The sequence below is a fragment of the Anolis sagrei genome, chromosome 8 (genome assembly GCF_037176765.1).
Source record: "Anolis sagrei isolate rAnoSag1 chromosome 8, rAnoSag1.mat, whole genome shotgun sequence".
Lineage (NCBI taxonomy): Eukaryota > Metazoa > Chordata > Lepidosauria > Squamata > Dactyloidae > Anolis > Anolis sagrei.
The window spans coordinates 2,037,070-2,051,772 of NC_090028.1; the positions used below are offsets into that span (position 1 = coordinate 2,037,070).

Consider the following 14,703-nt stretch of genomic DNA (forward strand, 5'->3'; position numbering starts at 1 on the left):
TGGGCATGTTTAGCCTGAAGAAGAGAAGGCTGAGAGGAGATATGATAGCCATGTATAAATATGTGAGAGGAAGCCACAGGGAGGAGGAGGGAGCAAGCTTCCTTTCTGCTTCCCTGGAGACTAGGACGCAATGGAACAATGGCTTCAAACTACAAGAGAGGAGATTCCACCTGAACATGAGGAAGAACTTCCTGACTGTGAGAGCCGTTCAGCAGTGGAACTCTCTGCCCCGGAGTGTGGTGGAGGCTCCTTCTTTGGAAGCTTTTAAGCAGAGGCTGGATGGCCATTTGTCAGGGGTGATTTGAATGCAATATTCCTGCTTCTTGGCAGAATGGGGTTGGACTGCATGGCCCAGGAGGTCTCTTCCAACTCTTTGATTCTATGAATGTTTGCTTGCTGAAGGCCATCCAGTCCAACGTTTTCGCATTACTTTATTTTCCAGATCACCAGACTGGGCCACAGCAACGCGTGGCAGGGGACGACTAGTCTATATAAATAAAAGTGTAATGTTCATTTGTGGGATTAACATAACTCAAAAACCACCGGATGAATTGCCACCACATTTGGCCACAAGACCCCTACTAACCCAAGGAGTGACCATCACTGAAAAAAAATGATTTTGTCATTTGGGAGTTGTGGTTGCCGGGATTTACAGTTAACCTACAATCAAAGAGCATTCTGAACCCCACCAATGATGGAATTGTACCAAACTTGGCACACAGAACTCCCATGACCAACAGAAAACACTGGAAGGGTTTGGTGGACATGGACCTTGAGTTTGGAAGTTGTAGTTCACCTACATCCAGAGAACACTTTTTATTACAATATAATGATATAGTGCAAGATAGTAATCTATAATACTAATATTGTACTACGCTAATAATACTATATATTGTATGAAAATGTATCTTGTAAGCCACTCTGAGTCCCCTTCGGGGTGAGAAGGGCGGCATATAAATGCCGCAAATAAATAAATACATACATACATACATACATACACACACACACACACACACACACTGTGGATTGAAACAATGATGGATCTGGACCAAACTTGGCATGAATATTCCATATGCTGAAATAGGAACACAGATGGAGTTTGAGGAAAATAGACCTAGACATTTGGAAGTTGTAATTTCTGCGAATTATAGTTCACCTACAATCAATGAGCATTCTCAACCACACCAACCATAGAATTGGGGCAAACTTCCCACACAGAACCCCCATGACCGACAGAAAATACTCAAGGCCATCCAGTCCCACTGCCTTCACCAGGGCAAGAAAACATAATCAAAGCCCTCCTGACAAAGAGTCATCCAGCCATAGATATAGATAGATATGATTAACACATAGAGAGATATATAGTATCATAGATTTGAAAGGGACCCCTAAGGAAGAAGAATGATATGTTACATATCCCAGAGAAGGCAAACCAGACAATCTGCACATCAACACTGGCAAAGTAACAACAAGAAATACAAGAAATACTGTTGACCCACAAGCATAAAAAATTTACATATATTAGAAACCAACGCTTTCTCGTTACTTTATTTTCCAGATCATCAGACTGGGCCACAGAAACACATGGCAGGGGACGGCTAGTGCATAATAATAATAATAAGTATAAGTATATTGTATTGTTTTAATCTACTGCTGTAAACCGCTCTGAGCCAAAGTCAAATAAATAAATATGTTATAATAATAGATCCTCATCCTTGAAATGGTATGCGGATGCTTTTCTGTTTATCCGCGTTGAGTCTCCGTCCGGAGAGCCAAAGTGGGGGAGAAATAACATCATAATAAGAGGGTTGTATTGCCAAAGACTTCCATGGCCGGAATCACCGGGTTGTTGTAGGATTTTTCGGGCTATATTTATTCTATTTATTTACTTTACTTATATTCTCAGCCCGAAGGCGACTCACAGCGGTTCACAACAATTAAGAGCAGCAAAAATTCAATGCTACAGTGTAAAAAGCAGTGAACAACCTAACACATTACACAACTGATAAACAATTACTACAATAACCATTCACTATCGTCAGATCATCAAAAACATAATCCAGATTCGTCATCCATTGTTCCATTCCTATGTTCATTACCAATCATTGCACTAATTATTCGAACGCCTGCTCTGTTCCAGAAGCATTCTCTCCTGACGTTTCGCCTGCATCTATGGCAAGCATCCTCAGAGGTTGTGAGGCCTGTTGGAACTAGATCTGGACCACGCTCGGCACACAGAGAACCAGCATGGCTAACTGTGGATACTGGCTGGGCTTGGGGGTGACTGCCCTGGGCGCCTGGGAGTTGTAGTCCACCCTGACCCAGAGAGCGCTTGAACCTAGCCAGTGAGAGACCCTGGCCCAAGCTTGGCACACAGGCCCACCCTGCCCAGCTGTGCCTCCAGGCCTGGCGTGGGGGGGAGGCCTGGCCCTCGCTCCTGGGAGTTGTAGTCCGCCCTCCCGCCTGGTCCTGCCTTTCCTCCTGGGCGAAGCCTTCCTTCCTCCCCCAAGGCAGGCTTCTCCAGAGAGAGAGAGAGAGGGGCTCCTTCCTCCTCCTCAGGGGGACCCCCTTAGTCCACCAAGAGGCACACCAAGAGGCCCTCCTCAGGCTCCCCAGGCAGGAGAGAATCCCTCTAGAGAGAGAGACAGACATACATCTAGATACACATACAGACCTTCTCCAGAGAGAAACCAACCAAAGGATCCAAGGAGAGAGAGAGAGAGAGAGAGAGAGAAGGCTTCCCTGGGCCACAAAGGAGACTTCTTCCGGGAAAATGGCGGCCGGGCTGGAAAGGGCGGGGCCTGCAGTGACGTCGCCCTCCCCAGCCGCGCTCCCGATTGGCCGCCCTCTGGCGGGGCTCATTTGCATTTTTCAAGGGGACGCCCTCTGTCGGCCTCTCCCCATTTTCAGGACATGGGAATATTGCCCTTGCCTTGAGATTCCGATCTGCAGCCCTTTGCTGCCACCAAGTGGCCAAGCGGGGAAGCTGCACTTCTATGTTATATCCCCCCCCCCAAAAGGAGGGGAGCAAGAAAGAACAAGGAAGGAAGGAAGGAAGGAAGGAAGGAAGGAAGGAAGGAAGGAAGGAAGGAAGGAAGGAAGGAAGGAAGGAAGGAAGGAAGGAAGGAAGGAAGGAAGGAAGGAAGGAAGGAAGGAAGGAAGGAAGGAAGAAAGACAGAATTCAAGGAAGAAGGAAGGAAAGAACCCAAGAAAGGAACAAGAGAAGGAGTCATTTGTATAATTAGTAGGTTTTGGTCCAGAAGAGTCTCCTCTTGGAAGGAAGGATTCTGTTCTATGTATTGTCGAAGGCTTTCATGGCTGGCATCACTAGGTTCTTGTGGTTTTTTTCGGGCTATAGAGCCATGTTCTAGAGGCATTTCTCCTGACGTTTCGCCTGCATCTATGGCAAGCATCCTCAGAGGTAGTGAGGTCTGTTGGAATTAGGAAAAATGGGTTTATATATCTGTGGAATGGCTGGGGTGGGGCAAGGAGCTCTTCTCTGCTGGAGCTAGGTGTGAATGTTTCAGCTGATCACCTTCATTAGCATTTGAAGGCCTGGCTGAGCCTGGGAAAATCTCTTGCTGGGAGGTGTTAATCTGTGCCTGGTTATTTCCTCTCTGTTGAAATTGTCCACATGCTTGTGGATTTCAATGGCTTCTCTGTGTAGTCTGACATGGTGGTTGTTGAAAGGAAGAGACCATGAAAATGAACAAAATCTGGCTACCAGTATTAAAAAACTCTAAAATCATAACAGCTAAACAACAGAGAGGAAATAACCAGGCACAGATTAACACCTCCCAGGAACAGAATTTCCCAGGCTCAGCCAGGCCTTCAAATGCTAATGAAGGTGATCAGCTAAACATTCACACCCAACTGCAGCAGGGAAGAGCTCCTTGCCCCACCCCAGCCATTCCACAGATATATAAACCCATTTTCCATAGTTCCAACAGACCTCACTACCTCTGAGGATGCTTGCCATAGATGCAGGCGAAACGTCAGGAGAAATTCCTCTAGAACATGGTTCTATAGCCCGAAAAAACCCACAAGAACCTAGTATTCTGTTCTGTTAGGAAGCCACAAAATCAATTGTCTTTGGCCCTATTGAAAACACACGTCATTGTCAGCAGTTTCAGGGAAATAGACCTTGACATGGCCAGACAGCCCGGAAAACTTACAACAACCCAATCATAATACTGATAATAATCTTCTGGGAGTTGTAGTTTTGGAAGGCCTTTCCCCTCCTCTGCCCAAGACTGCGGATTGACATGACATCGCTGGGAGACGTCCTCCAGAGGCCTGGGTGGGTGCTGTCGTTACGCAGATGACACCCAACTCTCTTTCTAAAATCGATTTGTTTTTTGGGGTTTTTTGCGTTTTGATATTTAAAAGAATTCCGAAATTTTCCTTTAAAAAAGTTCGATATTTACGAAATTTCGTAAATGGTAAAAAAAATTACAAAACAATAACGAAACAATAACGAATCGATTCGTTAATGGAGGCCGCGATCGCGCAATACGCTAAAAAAACTTCTGAAGCTTCCCTCTCCCTCTGTTGTTGACTGTTGGTGTGATATTATAATTTTTTTTCACTAATTAAACAAAAAACAACTATAAAACTTGCCCCAGACATGCGGAAATAATAACGAAACGACCTCAAACCAATAACGAAACGAATACATAACGAAATACAAAGCATTTACGAAACGAATTGAAAAATTCGTTTCGTTTTTAAGTTGCTCCAGAATGGTTCGTTATCGCTTTGTAAACAAAAAAAAATAACGAATTTTTAACGAATTACGAATTAACGAAAGAAACCGCCCAGCCCTAGTGTCTGCAGGAGGCCAAGGGCTGCAGGAAGGAAAGGAGGGAGGGAGGGAGGGAGGGAAGGAGGAAGGAAGGGAGGGAGGGAGGGAGGGAGGGAGGGAGGGAAGGAGGAAGGAGGAAGGAAGGAAGGGAAGGAGGGAGGAAAGGAGGAAGGAAGGAAGGGAGGGAGGGAAGGAGGAAGGAAGGGAGGGAGGGAGGGAGGAAGGAGGAAGGAAGGAAGGGAAGGAGGGAGGGAAGGAGGAAGGAAGGAAGGGAGGGAGGGAAGGAGGGAGGGAAGGAGGAAGGAAGGAAGGGAGGGAGGGAGGGAGGGAGGGAGGGAGGAGGAAGGAAGGAAGGAAGGAAGGGAAGGAGGGAGGGAAGGAGGAAGGAAGGAAGGGAGGGAGGGAGGGAGGAAGGAGGAAGGAAGGGAGGGAGGGAGGGAGGAGGAAGGAAGGAAGGGAAGGAGGAAGGAAGGAAGGGAGGAAGGAGGAAGGAAGGAAGGGAAGGAGGGAGGGAAGGAGGAAGGGAGGAAGGAGGAAGGAAGGAAGGGAAGGAGGGAGGGAAGGAAGGAGGGAAGGAGGAAGGAAGGAAGGGAGGGAGGGAGGGAGGGAGGAGGAAGGAAGGAAGGAAGGGAGGGAGGGAAGGAGGGAAGGAGGAAGGAAGGAAGGAAGGGAGGGAGGGAAGGAGGGAGGGAAGGAGGAAGGGAGGGAGGGAGGGAGGGAGGGAGGGAGGGAGGGAGGAGGAAGGAAGGAAGGAAGGAAGGAAGGAGGGAGGGAAGGAGGAAGGAAGGAAGGAAGGGAGGGAGGGAGGGAGGAAGGAGGAAGGAAGGAAGGGAAGGAGGAAGGAAGGAAGGGAGGAAGGAGGAAGGAAGGAAGGGAAGGAGGGAGGGAAGGAGGAAGGAAGGAAGGGAGGAAGGAGGAAGGAGGAAGGAAGGAAGGGAAGGAGGGAGGGAAGGAGGAAGGAAGGAAGGGAGGAAGGAGGAAGGAGGAAGGAAGGGAAGGAGGGAGGGAAGGAGGAAGGAAGGAAGGGAGGAAGGAGGAAGGAAGGAAGGGAAGGAGGGAGGAAGGAGGAAGGAAGGGAGGGAGGGAGGAAGGAGGAAGGAAGGAAGGAAGGGAAGGAGGGAGGGAAGGAGGAAGGAAGGAAGGGAGGAAGGAAGGAAGGAAGGGAAGGAGGGAGGGAAGGAGGAAGGAAGGAAGGGAGGGAGGGAGGGAGGGAGGGAGGACGTGTTACACAGCACGCGTTTTCCATGCAAGCAATGTCCTAAGATAAGGGGCGTTCATGATCGCGGATTGCTTTTTTCAGAGGCAGGGCAACTTCCTTATGTAATTTCCTCAAGGAGAGGGGAAGGGGGCAAAAGGGTCAGGGCAAGGTCAGATACATGAGGGGGAAATATAGAAATACAGGAGAAAATAGGAAAATATCAAAATCATAACACAGAGAGTATTTATTTATTTATTTATTTGATGCACTTATTAACCGCCATTCTCAGCCCTTATTACCCTCCAACTACCCTCCCGCAGTGTCCATAGTTCATATTATCCATAGGAAGGTCCATAAAGGGAAATCTATCCACGAGGGGGAAAGAGAGCCCCTTGTTTGTGAGACGGGGGACCCTCAGGAGCCCAGGGGTGTCTCAGATGGAAAAAGTCACATACTTTTGTGGCATGATTTTCAGTGATAAATTGGTTACCTTCTGCTATAAACATATGAAAATAGGGCATAAAGCCTTGATTAAATGATACACACCAATCTGACCAAGGCTTAACCCTTATTATCCAGTCTGGTGCCCTTGCCCTTAGCAAAACTATAAGTTACTATCTCTTATTGGGGGGGGGGGGGGAGTCATGTTCGACTTCATACTGACAGGATTGCTTCTCTGACAGGAATGTCTAAACTCCTCCACACAGCCCGTCCTTGTCTTTTGGGATCTGCCTCTCCACTCCCCAGCTCTCCTTCCCAAATAGCTGTAATCTTCTCACTAGCCATCTCTGCTGGCCAACTGACCAATCTCAGGCCTCTCTCACTAACCCTCTGTTACGGTAAGTCCTTGCAGGACACAAGTATATGTGTGAAGAAAAACCTTCTTGTTCATAATTATCTTGTTCAGCTGACTAAGGAGGTCAAGCAGCCATCTTGTGCCACGCCCAAGGGGATACTAGAACTGTTGGAGTTTCTTGAATACAGTGTGGTGGGTGCTGGGTTTCTGGTGGGCTGCTGCTGGAGTTCTGTGTCACCAGTGTGGAGTTCCAGCAGGAGATGCTGATGGTGAAATGGCTATTTACTTCTGGTTGTTTCCCATTTGCTGCTTAGAAGATGTTTTATTTTATGCTTATTACAAAGACTGTGTCAATATTCACGGTCATCTCCAGACTGGACTACTGCAACGCCCTCTACATTGGCCTCCCTCTGTCGGTGATCCGGAAGCTCAAGTTGGTACAAAATGCAGCTGCTCGGCTTCTTGCGGGAATTCCAATGAGATGCCACATAACACCAATCTTACTACAGCTGCATTGGTTACCAATTGAGCACCGGATCACTTTCAAAGGGATGGGGCTCACCTTGAAGGCCTTGCATGGTCTGGGGCCCATGTACCTGAGGGACCGCCTCACCCCCTCCCAACCCCAGAGATCCCTCCGTTCTGAGGACCAAGATCTGTTGGAAGTCCCCAGTGTCAAGACCTTGCGTCTAACAGCAACCAGGCGCAGAGCCTTCACAGCAGTGGCTCCATCACTCTGGAATACTCTGCCACCTGAAGTCTGTGACTTGCGGGACCTACCAGCTTTCCGCAGGGCATGGAAGACATACCTGTTTCGACAGGCTTTTAATGTTTGATACTGTTGTTTTTAAATTGTTTTAAATTGTTTTTAAATTTTGTTAGATTTTAGCTAGTCTTGTAAGCCGCTCCGAGCCCCAGGGGAGTGGCCGCATATACGTTTAAATAATAAATAAATAAATAAATAAATAAATAAATATGTTGCATTGCTGATTTTTGTGTGCTGCATTGCCAGTTTTGTTTCATCTCTGCAAAGTGAAGAGAGTAAAGATTTTCCGTTCACTTTGACTATTGGTGCGGGACTTTTTTGCATCTGGGTTTTTTTGGGCATTCGGTTGCTGGAATACAACACGCGCTGCGTAACACCCTCTACACCCGTTTAGACTACTGCAACGCTCTCTACGTGGGGTTGCCTTTGAAGACAGCTCGGAAGCTCCAACTAGTCCAACGCTCGGCAGCCATGATTTTAACAGGAGCGGAGCGCAGGGAGCATACCACCCCCCTGTTGCGCCAACTCCACTGGCTACCGATCTGCTACCGGGCTGAATTCAAAGTGCTGGCGTTGGCCTTTAAAGCCCTAAACGGTTCTGGCCCAAGCTACCTATCCGACCGCATCTCTGCCTATGAACCCACCAGGACTTTGAGATCTTCCGGGGAGACCCTGCTCTCGATCCCGCCTGCTTCTCAAGCTCGGCTGGCGGGGACGAGAGATAGGGCCTTCTCGGTGGTGGCTCCTCGGCTGTGGAACGCCCTTCCTACGGACATTAGACTGGCACCATCTCTATTGGTATTCTGCAAAAAGGTGAAGACCTGGATGTTTGTGCAGGCGTTTGAGTAATTTAGTGCAATCTGGTAATGGAACATAGGAATGGAACAATGGACGACGAACCTGGACTACGCTTGGATGAGGAGAAGATTGGGTACGGTTGTTTTTTGTAATAATTGTGCATTGTCATTGCTTATTGGTAATTTATGGATAATGTGTTAAGTCAATTGTTCTATGTTGTATGGAACCACTGCTGTTTCTACTGTTTTTACTGTTTGTGAACCGCCGTGAGTCGCCTTCGGGCTTGAGATACAGCCGTATAGAAGCAAAGTCAATACATAAATAAATAAATAAATACACCACTCCTAACGCCTTCTCCCTTCGACACCCAGCTTCAATCTCCTGACAGGGTTTCAAAACCTTCCCTTAAAGTCATTTTTTTTACTTTTGCCAAGTTAGGCTCCGCCCACTCTAACTCGGCAAATTACAGTCTTCCCTCATTTCCTTCCAAAGCTGCTCTTTCTAAACACACCCCTTTCAGGAAATGAGTAACTAAAATGGATTCCCCCCGGCACCCTTTCCAAAATGGCTGCTGAACTTTCTGGGCCTATTTTTCTAGGCTTTTCCCAGCCTAACAGGTACATCCCGCTTCGGCGGGAAGGCAACGGTGCTCCATGCAGTCATGCCGGTGGCCACATGACATTGGAGGTGTCTACGGACAACGCCAGCTCTTCGGCTTAGAAATGGAGATGAGCACCAGAGTCCCGAGGCGGACACGACTGGAAAAGAGGAAAGCCTTTACCTTTACCTTAAATTAATACAAACAGACTGATATGGATTTGTCAAAGCCAGATACACTGGGCATCCAATCGGAAATATACGACATATAATGGAACATAAACAAAGAAAGAAATAACGGTAAAATCAGATCTACAGAAACAGCCTCAGCTCAGGATGGTGCATCTCTGAATGAATGAATGAGTGGCATGCCTAGCAGTTGGTGGTGGTTAGTATAGCGCAGGCATGGGAAGACTGGCAATCAAGGGCCAGGTAACGCCTCCCAATGAGAGGATGCCCCAGCCAGCAACAGCCAGGCCACCTCGATGCAAATACCCTCACTGACTGATTTGGCAGCTTCATGGCCACTCAATGCTCATCAAGCTTGCTAATTGCAACATTCACACTTGCTTCCAACAGGCAAGAGTTCTTTCTCCCGCCCTGGACATTATTCCAAAGGTGTACACCCCACTTATCTCACTTCCAACAGACCTCTGAAGAAATGTCAGGAGAGAATGTTACCAGAACATGGCCATACAGCCCAAACACCTCAAGCAACCCAGTGATTCTGGCCATGAAAGCCATCGACAATATTGAATAATTGGTTTATACAGGAAAGATGATGTAGAATGGAATGATAGAGTAACTTTATTGTCGTTGTACACGGCAAAACCAAATCCAATGCTTTCCTCAGCACACATCACAAAACCAACACACCCATCCCTCCACACCCCAACCACCCCCACCCAGCCCCCAATGCAACATCAATGCAAAACTGCGGAGTCTTGTATAGTTACAGCTCCGGGATAAAAGCTATCTCTCAGTCTGCTCTCTCTCTATTGAAACATATCTCTCTCTCCATTATTATACTATATTGAGAGTCTTATATGGGGTGGTTTAACCTCTGGCTTGCTAGTTCAACTAAATTACTGTGTCACAAAAGGATGCATTGATAAAAAGAGTTTCAGAAACATGAAAAGTCTGGAAAGGTATATCTGGGAAACTCCCTTTGGAGTCAAACACCACTGTTCTCTCCAATGTGAATTCTATTTCTATATAGATTTCAACTCCCAGAGAAGCCTTTTCCACACACTATGTGTTTATAGGGTTTCACCCTCAGTGTGAATCTTTTGATGTGAACGTAGACTTCTACTCTTAGTGAAGCTCTTTCCACACTCCAGGCATGTATAGGGTTTCTCCCCGGTGTGAGTCCTTTGATGTCTACGTAGATTTGAACTCTGAGAGAAGCTCTTTCCACACTCCAGGCATTTATAGGGTTTCTCCCCAGTGTGAATCCTTTGATGTGAACTTAGATGTCCACTCTGAGAGAAGCTCTGTCCACACTCCAGGCATCTATGGGGTTTCTCCCCCATGTGAACGCTTTGGTGTTTATGTAGGAGTGAATTGTGAGTGAAGCTCTTTCCACACTTCAGGCATGTATAGGGTTTCTCCCCAGTGTGAATCCTTTGATGTGAATGTAGATGTGAACTCTGCGTGAAGCTCTTTCCACACTCCAGACATGTATAGGGTTTTTCACCAGTGTGTATCCTTTGATGTCTATGTAGACTTGTACTCTCAGTGAAGCTCTGCCCACACTCCAGGCATTTATAGGGTTTCTCCGCAGTGTGAATCCTTTGATGTGAACGTAAACTTCCACTCTGAGCGAAGCTCTGCCCGCAGTCCAGGCATTTATAGGGTTTCTCCCCCGTGTGAGTCCTTTGATGTTGATTCAAATAACCCCTTTTAGTGAAACTCTTCCCACATTCCAGGCATATCAATGCTTTCTCCTTCATGTCAGCCATGATATGGGTGTTTGATTGCAATACAGATGCTTCAATCTTATTTTTTCCTTCCTTATCTGTATGTGAGGTCAAGATTTCGGCAAGACCCTCACCTAGAGAGAAGTTCTTCTTCCAATATTATTGATTTCATTGCTGCATCCAAGGGGTGGCTCCACAGAATCCTCATTTCCCTGGTTAAGAAAGAAGCAAAAGATCAAGGATGAAGGTGAGAAGCTTTCTTGACCTCCACGATTTCCCCCTTTCCCTTTATGGGTCATGTTGAAAATGGAAACACCCAGAAATGCAAACATCAGGGTCAGTTGGACAATGAAGCAAGTGGAGTGTCTCTATCCCTGTGGAATAATGTCCAGGGTGGGAGAAAGAACCCTTGTCTGCTTGAAGCAGGTGTGAATGGCCCAGCATTCCTGCGTTTTCAAATAAGATTCTGTGCCCAGCACTCAGAAACAGGAGAACTCCAGACAGCAAGGAATCAGGTGCCAGTTAACACCTCCCAAAGAGAGGGTGCCTCCAGGCAACAGAGGCCAGGCCGCCTCTCTGCAGATATCCTCACTGACTGACTCTGCAGGCTTCATGGCTACTCCAATTCAAGCTTGCTCATTGCAACATTCACCCTTGCTTCAAACAGACAAGGATTCTTTCTCCCGCCCTGGACATTATTCCACTGGAATATTACTCCACTTGCTTCACTGCCAAGAGAACCTCTGAAGGTGGTATTAGCCACAGATGCAGGGGGAACGTCAGGAGAGAATGCTGCTGGAACATGGCCAGACAGGCCAAAAAATGTACAGCAACCCAGTGATTCTGGCCATGAAAGCGTTCAACAAAACATTATTAAAAACATGCCTAATTAAGAGATATTTATCCCCTAACGGTAAGTCGGCTAAAGAGTACAACAACAACAACAACAACAATAATGTTGCCATCACAACAACAACAACAACAACAACAACAACAACAATAATGTTGCCATCAAAGCCAGAATTGAAAAGTCGGCAACAGATCCCAAGTGTAGACTCTGCAAGGAAGCAGATGAAACAATAGATCACATCCTCACCTGCGGCAAGAAGATTGCGCAGACAGACTACAAGCAGAGGCACAACACCCTTGCTCAGATGATTCATTCAAACTTGTGCCACAAATACCATCTACCTGCGACAAGGAACTGATGGGATCACAAGCCAGAAAAAGTTACAGAAAATGGACAGGTCAAACTACTCTGGGACTTCCAAATTCAGACTGACAGAGTTTTGGAGCACAAGACTCCTGACCTTATGATCATGTTAAAAAACCAAGTTTGGATCATCGATGTTGCAATCGCAGGCGATAGCAGGATTGAAGAGCAACAACTGGAAAAGCTGACACGATACAAGGATTTAAAGATTGAACTGCAAAGACTCTGGCACAAGCCAGTCAAGGGGGTCCCAGAGGAGATTGGCACACTGGGTGCAGTGCCTCAAGACCTTGGCCTGCACTTAAACACAATCAGCGCTGACAACATCCCCACCTGTCAGCTGCAAAAGGCCTCCTTTCTGGGATCTGCACACATTCACTGATACATCACACAGCCCTAGACACTTGGGAAGTGTCCGACGTGTGATCCAATACAACATCCAGCAGAGTGACCTTGTTTGCTGTGGACTCATCTTGTTGTGTTTCAAATAACAACAACAACAACAACAACGATATCCTGGAGCTGCAGTTTTGCGAGCCCTTTGCCACCTCTGCCCAATAGTGCTGGTGCCTTGTCAAACTACAAACGGCTAACAAAAATATAACTAAAGAACATAAAAAAATACTGGAAGGAAAAAGTGTTATACAAGTAGCAGACAAAATAAAATATCTTGGCATAACCTTGACTTCAAAAAAATCACACTTATTGAAGTACAACTACGATGCAAAGTGGAAAGAGATTAGTAATGAAATGGCGAAATGGAAACACCTAAACCTCTCCATGCTAGGAAGAATTTCAGCCATCAAAATGACAATATTGCCCAAACTCGTCTTTCTATTTCAAGTTATCCCAATAATCAGGAATGCACAAAGAAATCTCAAAATGTGTGTGGAGAGGAAAGAAACCCAGAATAAAATTTATAAGTTTGATTGAAAATAAAGAAAGAGGCGGATTAGGACTCCGTGATTTACAAACATACCACGACGCATGTGGCCTGATCTGGGTAAAAGAGTGGGCCAACATAAATAAACCTAAAATATTGGCGCTAGAAGAACACGACCTGCGCAGCGGCTAGCACGCGTACCTTTGGTACGACAAGAAGAAAATAGAAAAGAACTTGGCAACCACTTCATCAGATCGTCGTTAATTAAAATCTGGGAAAAGTACAAAAACAAATTCTATCAAAAGACGCCTTTATGGATCTCTCCGTTCGAGGCATCCCAAAGAAGAGAGCTTGGGTGGGAAAACTGGCCTAAGTATAAGGACGTTCTAAAGAAAGATCGAGAAGGATTTAAGCTAAAAACATTGGAAGAGATTAAAGAAACGTATGGCAAAATTTCATGGTTTCAACATAGGCAACTAAACGAGGCATTCAATAAAGACAAAAAGGAAGGATTTGAAAAAAGAGAAAAACAATGGGAAAGGATTATGGTAACGGGAAAAAAAGGAATCACAAAACTATACAAAATTCTACTAAGCTGGAAAACGGAAAGAAATAGTCTAAGTAGTTACATCACAAAATGGACAGCCAATCTAGGCCATACCATAGGAATACCGGAATGGGAAAAAATATGGATGACAAAATTAAAATGGACCAACTCCTACAGCTTAAGAGAAAATTGGATTAAAATGATGTTCCAATGGTACTTAACACCAAGTAAGTTAGCAAGGTACTATAAAAATGTAGCTGAAGGATGCTGGAAGTGCAAAGACAAGAAAGGCACCTTTTTCCATCTCTGGTGGACCTGCGAGAAAGTCAAAACATTCTGGACGGAGATACATGGAATAATAACCACAATATTGGAATTAAGAATAGAAAAGAAAGCGGAGTATTTCTTACTAGGAATTGTTGACTTTGAGGTGGACAAGAATAAAGACAAGCTCTTTTTCCACATGGCAACTGCGGTGAGATTAGTTTTAGCAAGCAAGTGGAAAAATGAGGAAATTCCAAAGTTAGACGATTGGAGACTAAAATTAATGGATATAATGAACATGGACACATTGACACAACGTATAAGAACCAAGCAGTTGACAGGAGGTAGCAAAACAGACTGGTCTCCAACCAGGAAATATTTAGAAGGTAATTAAGAACAGAAATGGTGAATGGGAAAGAATAAAAGAAGACAGAAGACAAATACAGCGGAGGACAACACTAATACTAACAAATCTGCGGGGGGACACAATGAGTAAATAAAAATACTAACACACTTCACGTCCCACTCTCCAAACCACGCACAACCTCCCCCCCCCCATTTTCCCTTAGATGAGTTCTACCCTACTCTTTCCGAACCCCCGTTCACCCCCCCCCACTCCAGCAGATAGGTACCTTACCCGCCCCCTTCGCCCTCACTTCCCTTTACCTCTTTGCTTTTAATGCATAACCAATATGTCAATGATTAACACCTTATTGATTTATTGCTACTAGAAAACCTCAATAAAAATCATATATATATAAAAAACAAACGGGAGTGACTGCTGTATTAATATATTTTTTATTTACAATGATTTAAATCATCAGTAGTGTCTGCCATATTAATATTTTCCATTTATAATACTTTAATATTATAAGTATATTATTTTAAATATTATATTTAAGTTTCTTCCATATTAAT

General features: G+C 45.6%; 1 pseudogene; it reads right to left on the reverse strand.

Annotated features, from left to right (window-relative positions):
- Window positions 1–14,703, reverse strand: part of LOC132768285 (zinc finger protein 850-like) — a 43,244-nt pseudogene that overhangs the window by 27,276 nt on the left and 1,265 nt on the right.